This window comes from Stegostoma tigrinum, chromosome 20 (assembly GCF_030684315.1).
Source record: "Stegostoma tigrinum isolate sSteTig4 chromosome 20, sSteTig4.hap1, whole genome shotgun sequence".
In the NCBI taxonomy this organism is placed as follows: domain Eukaryota; kingdom Metazoa; phylum Chordata; class Chondrichthyes; order Orectolobiformes; family Stegostomatidae; genus Stegostoma; species Stegostoma tigrinum.
The window spans coordinates 49,425,728-49,440,050 of record NC_081373.1 but is presented as its reverse complement, the minus strand read 5'-3'; positions in this window follow the sequence as shown (position 1 = coordinate 49,440,050).

Genomic DNA, 14,323 nt, shown 5'->3' with positions numbered 1-14,323 from the left:
AAGACAAGAGTAAAACTGAAACTAAAGAAAAAATCTGTCATAGAAATATAAGGGTGAGATGACAAATAAGAACATGGAAGGTCAGAAGAGAAGTTAATAAAGAAACAGAGAACAGCGATAAAATTAACATTTTAAGGAACACGAACAGGAATATTGATGTTTTCTACAGCCACATAAACAATAGAAGAGTATTTGAGAGAAAAGGACAGGCGGCTAACCAAAGATAAACACAGAGGTACTAGAGAGAAATGGCAGAAACATTACTTGGGTTTTGTGGGGTTGATAACAGGGTCCAACCAAACAGTCAGAGAGCTGGTAAAGAGCCCTCATCAGCTCCATGGGGGAGTCCTGATTGACCTAAATGTCCTTCAGGCGCTGCTGTTGTCCCTCCCCTACAATTGTGGAAGCTCCTCCAACTGAGAACTGCCAGTCAAATAGGGTCTGGCAGCTTCTCATTGTTGTCGGCATTAGCAAGAACAAAGTGCAGCATTTCTGGCTTTTGGCAACATTGCACCCTCTGGAGGTCGAGAGACAACATAGGATCCTCTGTCCAAAGGTGATGTGATAGATGACGATCTGCAACTACTACAAAGTGTTCCTTGTAAAAGCTCACGTAACTTAAAATATGAGGCGTGAGTCACATTGTACTGAAGAATTTACCAAACCTTTATTCCAGCTCCTCATATTTATGCGTGTATCCTCCAATCGCAGGCACATGTGAGATTGGGCTTAAGCTAAGTAATGCGAATGTACTGTTGCATGCTTCACTTAGTGTGTCATGCTGCAAGAGGATTCACCACTTTGGAAACTGAAACCTTTATGCCATTTGGTGACGTGGCATTATACTGCAAAGACATAATGAGTATGTCTCTTAAAAATCTACTCTGCACCTGCTGCAAGACACAACACAACAAAGGGTGCATGAGTGCAAGCTGGTGTTTACAGGTAATGGGAGTGAGGCAGCAAAGTTGGATACAAAGGTTTTAAACAGCTCCTCTCCTCAGCTGATAATTAGCAATACAAGTGCAAACCTCCTCCCCCACAGAAAAAAAACTGTGTGTCTCCCATTTCATCCCAAAGGCCACCGCTAGCTTGAGCTGGGCTCAGATTTAATGAATGTGAATTGATTCATTAATGAGCCTAATTGAAAACATGCCCCCAGCAGTCAAGAAACACCATGGAATTTCCTTCCACCCTCCCAATTAACTGAGGAGACAAACACAGAGCTTCTCCTACGGCTAACGGGCCCAACCATCAAGCTTCCAACTGTGATAATGGGAACTGCAGATGCTGGAGAATCCAAGATAACAAAATGTGAGACAACAAAATGTGAGGCTGGATGAATACAGCAGGCCAAGCAGCATCTCAGGAGCACAAAAGCTGACGTTTCGGGCCTAGACCCTTCATCAGAGAGGGGGATGGGGTGAGGGTTCTGGAATAAATAGGGAGAGAGGGGGAGGCGGACCGAAGATGGAGAGTAAAGAAGATAGGTGGAGAGAGTATAGGTGGGGAGGTAGGGAGGGGATAGGTCAGTCCAGGGAAGACGGACAGGTCAAGGAGGTGGGATGAGGTTAGTAGGTGGATGGGGGTGCGGCTTGGGGTGGGAAGAAGGGATGGGTGAGAGGAAGAACCGGTTAGGGAGGCAGAGACAGGTTGGACTGGTTTTGGGATACAGTGGGTGGGGGGGAAGAGCTGGGCTGGTTGTGTGGTGCAGTGGAAGGAGGGGATGAACTGGGCTGGTTTTGGGATGCGGTGGGGGAGGTGGAGATTTTGAAACTGGTGAAGTCCACATTGATACCATTGGGCTGCAGGGTTCCCAAGCAGAATATGAGTTGCTGTTCCTGCAACCTTCGGGTGGCATCATTGTGGCACTGCTGGAGGCCCATGATGGACATGCCATCTAAAGAGTGGGAGGGGGAGTGGAAATGGTTCGCGACTGGGAGGTGCAGTTGTTTATTGCGAACTGAGCGGAGGTGTTCTGCAAAGCGGTCCCCAAGCCTCCGCTTGGTTTCCCCAATGTAGAGGAAGCCACACCGGGTACAGTGGATGCAGTATACCACATTGGCAGATGTGCAGGTGAACCTCTGCTTAATATGGAAAGTCATCTTGGGGCCTGGGATAGGGGTGAGGGAGGAGGTGTGGGGGCAAGTGTAGCATTTCCTGCGGTTGCAGGGGAAGGTGCCGGGTGTGGTGGGGTCGGAGGGCAGTGTGGAACGAACAAGTGAGTCACGGAGAGAGTGGTCTCTCAGGAAAGCAGACAAGGGTGGGGATGGAAAAATGTCTTGGGTGGTGGGGTCGGATTGTAGATGGCGGAAGTGTTGTAGGATGATGCGTTATATCCGGAAGTTGGTGGGGTGGTGTGTGAGAACATGGGGGATCCTCTTAGGGCGGTTGTGGCGGGGTCGGGGTGAGGGGGATGTGTTGCGGGAAATGCGGGAGGCGCAGTCAAGGGCGTTCTCAACCACTGTGGGGGGAAAGTTGCGGTCCTTGAAGAACCCAAAATGTCAGCTTTTGTGCTCCTGAGATGCTTCTGGGCCTGCTGTGTTCATCCAGCTTCACACTTTATTATCTTGGATTCTCCAGCATCTGCTGTTCCCATTATCACTGTTCCAACTGTATTGGGATGGCCATAGATCCGGCCCTCTGAATAGTTAATTCACCTCAGTATCTATCATGGCCTCTGATAATATTGAGAATGAGAAGAGACAGATTTAAAATAATTGGCAAAAGAATCAAAAGCCAATTTATGTTTCCACGCAGCAATTGGTTAAGTTCTGGAAGGCAGTGCCCCGACGTTCTGCTGGAACCAGGTTCAACTTAAACATTAAAATGGAATTAGACTGTCATCTGAGAAGTGATAATATACAAGGTAATAGGAAATAAAGTGGGAAAGTGAATTGCTCATTTGAAGAGCTAATACTGACAGGATGGGTGGAATGGCCTGCCGAATTGGAACAATTCTGAGATTCTATCACAAGACATTAGAAGGAACAACCAAAATGATATTAAGATATTTAAGATAAAAAATTGGGGTAAGATAGTGGGAGAAGTGCTCTAGAGACAACTATCTAACCTATACTGTGACTTCATTGAAACTGGCTGCAAAATGACATGCCCAATCAGTGCCTCATAATATAGGCGACATGACTACAGCAAGAAAGGAAGTGCATTTTAGACTTCATTTCCATTCTCAATATTCCCCTTTCCATGCAAAATAATTTACATATGTTGGAAGAACTTTAGAACTCGGAGCAGGAATAGGCAATTCAGCCTCCTGAGCCTGCTCCACCAATTACTACGATCATAGCTAATCTCATCTCAACAGCATTTCTCTTAGTGCTTTTACAACAGTCAGTTCCATGTTTTGAGCTCTCTGAATGACAGTCCAGCCTGTACTATCACTTTATTGAAACTGACTGCAGGCTAGCAGTTCCCCATCAATGCTTCATGATAGAAGTCACATGGTTACAGCAAGCTAAGAGGCACATTGGTATAGATTATGTTTCTATCACAAACATTATGTGTTAAATTTATCAAACCTAGAAACGATAAAACACTGATGTGGATAGGTTGTAATCACATACAAATAAGTCCCTAATTTATGAACATCTGACCTACAAATGCATGTAGTCAGGGATGCAATCCCATACAGCGGTGTAATTTAAAAATCCAACATACAAAATTTTCCTGTACTTACAAGCAAATTTTTTTTGTTGTGTTTCACCTTACACATAAATTAATTTGTGAACTGACTCCAGAATGCCTGTATAAAGATACATTATGTAAATGATTGCAGTGGCACTGTTAGGCACTGTATCTGTGTGCGTGTTGTAAAGGGTGACAGTTGCCCAGATAGTGACTCAGAATGATTCTAATGGATGTATTCCAGCACTATTCTGATTGTGGAACTTCTTGAAGCTTTGTTTCTTCACCTTGTCCATATTGTATGTACATTACCAATTGCTTCTGTCTCGCTCTGTCTCTTCCCCACTAATGGAGAGAGGGGCCTGCGGTCCTTTGTTGTTTTTAGCTAACCACCCTTTTCAATATATATGTGAAAAAAGTCATTAAAAGGGAATAAAGCCAAACAGGCAGATGGGCTATTGTAATTCCCATATTTAGAAATGGAGTGAGAAGTCTAGGTAATTACAAACCAGTTAGCTTAAAATTAGTGGTCTGAATGGTAATGGAATCTTTTCTCAAAGCTTTAAGAGGAAAAATCGAGAAACAGAAATACGTAATAAAACGTAATTAATGCAGATTTCTAAAGAAAATTCATGATTGACAAATCGTATTGAATTCTTTGAAAAAACATTGGAAGCAGTAGAACATAGAGCAGTACAGAACAGGAACAGACGCTTCAGCCTATCTTGTCTGTGCCGACCTTGATGCCATTCTAAACTAGTCCCATCTACATGGTCCATATTTTTCAATTCTCTGCCCGTTCATTCATCTGCCTAAATGCCTCTTAAACTTTGCTAATATATCTGCTTCTACCATCTCCCCTGGCATGCTTTCCTGGCATTTACCATCCTCTGTGTAGAAAAGAACTTGCCTTGCACATTCCCTTTAATCTTATCTCCACTCACCTATGCCCTCTATAGCATTCAATGTTTCCATGCCGGGGAAGAAAAAACCCTCTGTCTATTCAATCCATGCTTCATATTATTATATTTACTTCAATCATATACTTTGACAGTCTAGCAAAAGCAATACAAGTTTGACTAACCTTTCCTCATAACTACTGCATTCCAGTCCAGGCAAAATCCTGCACACTTTCCAAAGCCTCCACATCCTTCCCATTGTGCAGGGACCAGAACTACACACCTACACCCCAAAACGTCAGCTTTTGTGCTCCTGAGATGCTGCTTGGCCTGCTGTGTTCATCCAGCTCCACACTTTGTTAAGATAATAAAATGTGAGGCTGGAAGAACACAGCAGGCCAAGCAGCATCTCAGGAGCACAAAAGCTGACGTTTCGGGCCTAGACCCTTCATCAGAGAGGGGGATGGGGAGAGGGAACTGGAATAAATAGGGAGAGAGGGGGAGGCGGACCGAAGATGGAGAGTAAAGAAGATAGGTGGAGAGAGTATAGGTGGGGAGGTAGGGAGGGGATAGGTCAGTCCAGGGAAGACGGACAGGTCAAGGAGGTGGGATGAGGTTAGTAGTTAGCTGGGGGTGCGGCTTGGGGTGGGAAGAAGGGATGGGTGAGAGGAAGAACAGGTTAGGGAGGCAGAGACAGGTTGGACTGGTTTTGAGATGCAATGGGTGGGTGGGAAGAGCTGGGCTGGTTGTGTGGTGCAGTGGGGGGAGGGGACGAACTAGGCTGGTTTAGGGATGCAGTAGGGGAGGTGGAGATTTTGAAACTGGTGAAGTCCACATTGATACCATATGGCTGCAGGGTTCCCAGGCGGAATATGAGTTGCTGTTCCTGCAACCTTCGGGTGGCATCATTGTGGCAGTGCAGGAGGCCCATGATGGACATGTCATCTAGAGAATGGGAGGGGGAGTGGAAATGGTTTGCGACTGGGAGGTGCAGTTGTTTGTTGCGAACTGAGCGGAGGTGTTCTGCAAAGCGGTCCCCAAGCCTCCGCTTGGTTTCCCCAATGTAGAGGAAGCCACACCGGGTACAGTGGATGCAGTATACCACATTAGCAGATGTGCAGGTGAACCTCTGCTTAATGTGGAATGTCATCTTGGGGCCTGGGATAGGGGTGAGGGAGGAGGTGTGGGGACAAGTGTCGCATTTCCTGCGGTTGCAGGGGAAGGTGCCGGGTGTGGTGGGATTGGAGGGCAGTGTGGAGCGAACAAGGGAGTCACGGAGAGAGTGGTCTCTCCGGAAAGCAGACAGGGGAGCGGATGGAAAAATGTCTTGGGTGGTGGGGTCGGATTGTAAATGGCGGAAGTGTCGGAGGATGATGCGTTGTATCCGGAGGTTGGTAGGGTGGTGTGTGAGAACGAGGGGGATCCTCTTAGGGCGGTTGTGGCGGGGGCGGGGTGTGAGGGATGTGTTGCGGGAAATACGGGAGACGCGGTCAAGGGCGTTCTCGATCACTGTGGGGGGAAAGTTGCGGTCCTTAAAGAACTTGGACATCTGGGATGTGCGGGAGTGGAATGTCTTATCTTGGGAGCAGAAGAGGAGAGACCACTCTCTCCGTGACCCCCTTGTTCGCTCCACACTGCCCTCCAACCCCACCACACCCAGCACATTCCCCTGCAACCGCAGGAAATGCTACACTTGTCCCCACACCTCCTCCCTCACCCCTATCCCAGGCCCCAAGATGACATTCCACATTAAGCAGAGGTTCACCTGCACATCTGCCAATGTGGTATACTGCATCCACTGTACCCGGTGCGGCTTCCTCTACATTGGGGAAACCAAGCGGAGGCTTGGGGACCGCTTTGCAGAACACCTCCGCTCAGTTCGCAACAAACAACTGCACCTCCCAGTCGCAAACCATTTCCACTCCCCCTCCCATTCTCTAGATGACATGTCCATCATGGGCCTCCTGCACTGCCACAATGCTGCCACCCGAAGGTTGCAGGAACAGCAACTCATATTCCGCTTGGGATCCCTGCAGCCATATGGTATCAATGTGGACTTCACCAGTTTCAAAATCTCCCCTTCCCCTACTGCATCCCTAAACCAGCCTAGTTCGTCCCCTCCCCCCACTGCACCACACAACCAGCCCAGCTCTTCCCCCCCACCCACTGCATCCCAAAACCAGCCCAACCTGTCTCTGCCTCCCTAACCTGTTTTTCCTCTCACCCATCCCTTCCTCCCACCCCAAGCCGCACCCCCAGCTACCTACTAACCTCATCCCACCTCCTTGACCTGTCCGTCTTCCCTGGACTGACCTATCCCCTCCCTACCTCCCCACCTATACTCTCTCCACCTATCTTCTTTACTCTCCATCTCTGGTCCGCCTCCCCCTCTCTCCCTATTTATTCCAGTTCCCTCTCCCCAACCCCCTCTCTGATGAAGGGTCTAGGCCCGAAACGTCAGCTTTTGTGCTCCTGAGATGCTGCTTGGCCTGCTGTGTTCATCCAGCCTCACATTTTGTTATCTTGGAATTCTCCAGCATCTGCAGTTCCCATTATCTCCCACACTTCGTTATCTTGGATTCTCCAGCATCTGCAGTTCCCATTATCTCTGATACAATTACAATATTCATGAGGGACTTCAATATGTAGGTGGACAGGAAAAATTAGGTTGGTATGGGATTCTAAGGAAAGGAATTCATGAAATGTGTGCACAATGATTTTTGGAGCAGCTTGTGGCAGAGCCCAGTGGAGAACAGGCACTTCGGGGATTTAGTGATGTGTAATGAGGCAGACCTGATAAAGGAGCTTAAGTTGAGGGAATCTCTGGGGGCAGTCACCATAGTATGATAGGATTCACCCTGCAGTTTGAGAAGCAGAAGCTGGAATCAGATGTAACAGTATTACAATTGAGTAAAGGTAACTGCAAAGACAAGAGGGAGGAGCTGGCCAGAGTTCATTGGAAGGGAAGCCTAGCAGGGCAGATGGTAGAGCAGCATGGCAAGAGTTTTTGGGGATATTTCAGGAGGGACAGCAGTAATTCATCCCAAAGAAGAAGAAACACGCACACGGGAGGATGAGGTGACTGTGGCTGACAACGGAAGTCAGGGACTGCAAAAAAGCAAAAGCACATGATGCGGTGAAGATTAGTGGGAAGCCAGAGGATTGGGAAGCCTTTAACAACCAGCAAGGACATCTCATAAAAAAGGGGATAAGAAGATGAAATATGAGAACAAGCTAGCTAGTAATACAAAAGAAGTTTGCAAAAGTTGCTTTTAGATATTTAACAGGTAAGAGTGAGGCTAAAATGGTCATTAGACCATTGAAAAATGAAGCTGTTGACGTACTAATGGGGAGCAGAAAAAAGGTAAAGGAACTAAACAGGGACTTTCATCAGTTCTCACAGTGGAAGACACAAGTAGAATACCAAAGCTCCAAAGAGTCAGGGAACAGAGGTGGCCATCACTTAGGAGAAGGTGCTGCGGAAACTGAAAGATCTGAAGGTGGATAAATGATTCCACTGCACTTCCTGTTACTTCAGGAAAGCAGTCAATATAATTAAAGACCCCTCCACCATAATTATACTCTCTTTCATCGGGCAGAAGATACAAAAGTTTGAAAATGCATACCAACAAATTCAAGAGCAGCTTCTTTTCCGTTGTTATCAGACTTTGGAATGGACATCTCATATATCAGAGTTGATCTTTCTCTGCATCTTCTCTGAAGATATAAAACTATGCCCTGCTTTCTGTTCTATTACCCTGATGTACTTACGTAACGTATGATTTTCCTGGATAGCATGCAAAACAATACTTTTCACTCTTTCTCAACACATGTGACAATAATAATAAATCAAATAAGAATCACCTGGACCAGATGGGCTACATCCCAGAGTTCTGCAGGAGACAACTGAAGAGGTTATGGAGGTATTTGTGGCAATCTTTCAGGAATCTGTGGGGTCAGGGAAGGTCCAAGAGTTCTGGAAAGTATCTAATGCAAGACCCATGTAAACAGGAAATTACAGGCTTGGCCTCAGTCACTGGTAAAGTGTTAGAGTCCATTATTTATGATGAAATGTGAAGTGCTTAGAAGTATATGGTAAAATAAGGCTGGGTCAGCACAGCTTTATCAAGGGAGGTCATGCCTGACAACTCAATTAGAATTCTTTGAGGTCGTAATGAGCAATTTAAACAAAGGAGAACCAATGGCTGCGACATATTTGGATTTCCAAAAGGCCTTTGAGACAGTGTTGCACAGGAAGGTGCAAAATAAGATTAGAGCCCCTGGTGTTGGGGCAAGGTGCTGGCATGCATAGAGGATTGGCTGACTGGCAGAAAACAGAAAGTAGGGATAAAGCAGTCATTTTCAGGATGGCAGCCAGTGATTAGTGGAGTTCCTCAGGGGTCTGCTGTTGCGACCACAACAATTTACATTATACGTTAACAACCTGGATGAAGGAACTGAGGGCATTGTTGCCACAAAGAGGAATCAAGAAGACTACAGAAGGACTTGGACAGGCTCGCAGAGTGGGCAAAGAAGTGGCAGATGGAATGCAATGTTGTAAAGTGAGGTTACGCACTTCTGAAAAGGAACAGTAGAGGCATAGGCTAGTTTCTAAATAAGCAAATGTTTCTGAACTGTGAACACAAAGGGACTAGGAATCCTAGTTCAGGATTCACTCAAAGTTAACATGTAGGGTCAGTTGACAGTTTGGAAGGCAAATTCAATGTAATTCATTTCGAGAGGGCTAGAATACAAGAGCAGGGATTACTCCTGAGGCCGTTTAAGACCGCTTTGGAACACTGTGAGCTGTTTTAGGGCCTGTATCGAAGGAAAGATGTGCTGGCTTTGGAGGAGCCGGGAGGAGGTTTACAACAATGATCCCGAGGATGAAGGGCTTATCACATGAATAGAGGTTGTGAGAACTCTGGCTTTGCACCTAATGGAGTTTAGAAGTATGGTAGAGGTGGGGGGTGATCTTATTGCAGAATACTGAGAGGCCTGGATAATGTGGATGTGAAGAAGATGTTTCTATGAGCAGGAGAGACTGGGACCCAAACTTACAGCCTTTGAGTGAAGGGACAACCATCTACAACTGAGATGAGGGGGAATTTCTTCAGCCAGAGGTTGGGGAGCCTGTGGAACCCATTGTCACAGAGGGCTGCAGAGGCCAAGCCAGGGATTCAGGGATAGATAGGTTCTTGATTAGAAGAACAGCAAGGGTTACAGTGAGAAGGCAGGAAAATTGGGTTGGGAAACATGCCAACCATGATTAATTGGTGGAGCAGACTCATCAAGCCACTTCCTGTGGCTCCATGCATAAATTTCCACTTTTGTTCTTAAAGGAATCCGCCCCTTCCCTAGCTGCAGCAAATATTTTTTGAATCGGTGCCTATGGGATCAAATGTTCCAGAAAATGAAGAGATAACACATATCTGTAGTAAAAGCAGACCAAGCAAAGGTTCAAGTCACCAACATCTCTCAAAAAAATCCATGTGAAAACATCAGCACACCTCCTAAACTCAATGTAAAAGCATAATTAAATAATAGAAAATGTAATACAGGGATTATACTTTATTTACAGCAGAAATACTCCAACATCACAATAGATCGCAATATTTAAGGTATATAATTTTTGCTGGTTTAACAGAGTGCCAGTTGATAAGATGCCAATTAAAGCAAAGTTTGCACAACCATCTAGCTTCTCATATGTAAATATGATATCTTGGGATTCTCCCTAATCCAAGTTTTAATATTTTAAGTACTTTCCTACTTCTTTAAATACCTCAGGGCTTCTTTGATTTGTTTCCCAAATCTTACAATTACTATTACCTTTTTGACTAAACTTTCAATTTCTTTTATCATCCAAGGTTCCTGAATCTTACCATCCTTACCATGCATCCTCACAAGAACATGTTGGCCCTGAACTCTGACCAACCAGACTTTAAAAATCTCCCACATATTAGATGTGGATTTGCTCTCAAACAACTGCCCCCAATCTACTTTCTCCAGTTCATGCCTAATACTAACATAATAAACTTGACCGGAAGAAACTACAGAAAGTTGCGTACGCAGCCCACACAATCAAGGAAGCCAACCTCCAATCCACAGACTCTATCTATACTTCTCACTGCTGCAGAAAAACTGCCAACATCATCAAAGACCTGTTCCACCCCAGAAATGATCTCTCCCAACTCTTCTGTCAGGCAGAAGGTACAGAACCTTGAACACATGTGCCAACTGATTCAAGAACAGCTTCTTCCCTGCTGTTATTAGCTGCTGAATGGACCTCTCTAATTTCAAATGTAATGTTGATCTTGCTTGATACACTCCTGTGTATCATCCCGGAGTCTTATTTCGAGCCGCAGAAAAGCCTGAATATAGCGCCCCCTGTAACTCTTGCTCACCAATACTTTGACCATCCCTACTGTATAATAATGCCAGTTGTGGTGCCACTCATCTGGCTGCTGTTGCAGCTTTCCCCTGTGAGGACATTCTCCCAGCAGAATCCAAAACAGTATTCCTGTTTGAGAGGGTACAGCCATGGGATTACTCCTGCACTGCCTGGTAGGCACTCATCAATTTGGCTGAACTTTTAGTGTGGCCACATCCCTGAAACTCCTATCTATAAAAGTTTCTGCCTCCTGCATGCTACGCGGTGAGTCTAATTGTCGCTCCAACTGATCCACGTGGTCAAAGAGGAGCTGCAAGTGGACAAACCTCCTGTAGACACCGTTGTCGGGGAAATTTGACTCCTCCCTGATCTCCCACATCTTACAAGAGGAGTGTATTGCTCCACTAATGGCCATTACTACCCCTCTAGTGACTACTGAATTAAGAGAAAAGGAAAGACATTGCCTTAACATGTCTCAATGTTGCTCACTTTCCTCAATGAAGGCCAATGCTCACCAAAGCCCACCCTTTGACCTCAACGGCAGTACTTCGGCCTAATTGCTGAAGTTGTGCTGTTTCTAAGCCACAGCCAACCTACCTGAGAAAGTTCTTTACAATTATGAAAGTGCTTGTTCAGTTGGGTAATGTTTCTACTTCGTAGGTGTTAAAATGTTTGATCAGTGTATTCACAAACGATACAAAAATTGCTGGACTGGTAAATAGTGAGGAGGATAGACTTAGGCTACTAGAGAATATAGACAGGTTTCTCAGTGGCGAATGGAATTCAATCCAGATAAATGTAAGGTGACACACTTGTGACTGAACAAACAAAGCGATGGAATACATGATGAACAGTAGGTTGCTGAGAGCACCGAGGGTCAGAGGAGCCTTGGTGCATATGTACACTAGTCATGACAGGACAGCTGGATAAAATGGCTATGAAGACAAATGGTATACCTGCTTTTATTAGTTGGGGCATAGACTTTAGGACCAAGGATGTTATGCTGGAACTGTATAAAATGTTGGTTAGGGCCAGCTAGAATATTGCTGACAGTCTTGAATCCACATTATAGAAGGGGTGCGATAGCATGGGAGGGGGTGCAGAGGAGATTTACCAGAATGTTGCCTGGACTGGTGAATTTCAGCTATAAAGAGAAATTAGACAGACTAGATAATAAAATGTGAGGCTGGATGAACTCAGCAGGCCCAGCAGCATCACAGGAGCACAGCTGTGCTCCTGAGATGCTGCTGGGCCTGCTGTGTTCATCCAGCCTCACATTTTATTATTTTGGATTCTCCAGCATCTGCAGTTCCCATTATCACTTAGACAGACTGGGATTGTTTTCCTTAATGCAAAGAAGATTCACAGGGAATTTGAATGAAATGTGCAGAATTATGGTGAGATAAGGTAGACAGAAAGAAACCTTTCCCTTTGATGGAAACATTAATGACAAGGGGCATAGATTTCAGGTCAGGGCAAGAAGGTTTAGAGGGAATGTAAGGAAATAGGTTTTCCCGTGAGGCTGGTGGGAATCTGGAATGCACTGCCTGGAATGGTAGTCGAGACAGAAACTCTCATAACATAAGATTGTTGGCTTCCTCGCTGAGCTGCCTTGTTTTTGCTCAGACATTTCATCCCCATGCTAGGTAACATCATCAGTGAGGCCTCCGATGAAGCAATCAATATTGTTCTTAATTCTGCTTGGAATTCATACTGTCTGGTCTGTTATGGTGAGACGTGTCATTTCCAGTGCTGTTCAGTACGGGTTTGTATATGGGGTCCAATTCTACATGTTTGTTGATTGCATTATGGGCCGAGCCAGCTCGGCGAGCAAGTCAACAACCTCACCCACAACCTGAGCTACAGATCTTTGCAAAAATATAAAACTCTCATAACATTTAAGAAGTATTTAGATTTGCACTTGTGATACCAAACATATTAGGCTACAGTCTAGTGCTGGAAAATGGGATTAAAATAGATAGGCGCTTACTTTTGCCTGACACAAATGCAATGGGCCCAACTGCACTGTACATCTCTTTGACTCTAAAATGAGGGGAGATATTCTAAAATATTCCTTATTAAATCAATCAGGACTTCAGTAAGAAATTTCTTCACCCAAAGATTGTTTTAAATGCAATAAATGCTGCCTAGCTAGCGGCACCATGATCCCATGAATGAATAAAAGAAAATACAGAATGCACCACAAAAAGGAACAGTTCAGGTAAATACTACAAATTCACTTCAGAGAAAGCCAGATAAGCAGGCAAGGGAGGTAATTAAAAAAAGTGGGAAGGCAGGATGGATATACATGGGTTAAGCAAGTAAGCAAAAATTTGGCAAATGGAATATAATGCATGGAAATGTGAGACTACATGCTTTGGCAGGAACAGTATTGCTAAATAAGAGATAGACCACAGAAATCCACAGAACAGAGAGAGTCCTTGACCATGAATCACAAAGAGTTAGCACCAAGTTCAGTGAGTCATAGGGAATGCAGATGAAATGTTGGCTTTTATTTCAAAGGGAATGAAATATAAAAGTAGGGAGGTTTTGCTAAAACTTTCCAAGGTGCTAGTTTGATCACCTCTGGAATACTATGGGCCTCTATTGGAAGGAAAGATTTACTAGCAATGGAGAAAAGCTGAGAGGTTGAAATAGGGAGGTTGAATTGTTTAGGTCTATATCCATTGGAGTTTAGAATTGGAGAAGCAACCTTACTGAAACATATAAAACTTATAAGGGACTTGACAGGGTAGAAAGGCTGTCCATGTGAGAGAGTCTAAGACCAGAGAGCATCATCTCAAAAATAGGGGTTGCACATTTAAGACAGAGGTAAGGAGGAATTTCTTCTCTCAGAGGGTTGTGAACCTGTGGAATTCCCCCATAAAAGGCTGGGTTAAGAAAGTATACACAAGGCTGAGTAGACTGATCTTCAATCAATATGGAACTCAAGAGTTATGACCTTATTGAATGGTGGAGTAGACACATTGAGCTGACTTGCCTATTTCTGCTCTTATACCATACAGTATTTCCCTAAGACAAATCATTACTTCGAAACAAGATACGGACATCAACTTAAAGTCTGGTGCTGGCATCAAGTGCTGCCATTCCTACTGAAGTCTCTCATTTTGCAGAAACAAGTCCATTGGGCTGTGCACTCTCTTCCCCAGGTCACTGTCCTATTACAACAACAAGAATTCATATTTGTATAGTGCCTTAATAGAACAAAATGCCCCAATGCACTTTGCATGGGTATTTTAAAACTAAATGTGACACTGAGTCAATCACAAGAAGATAACCGAAAGCTTGGTTAAAGTGCTAAGTTTTTAGGAGTGCTTTAAAAAGAGAAAAGTGAGTTGTATGGACAGTGGATTCCTGAGCTTAGGAT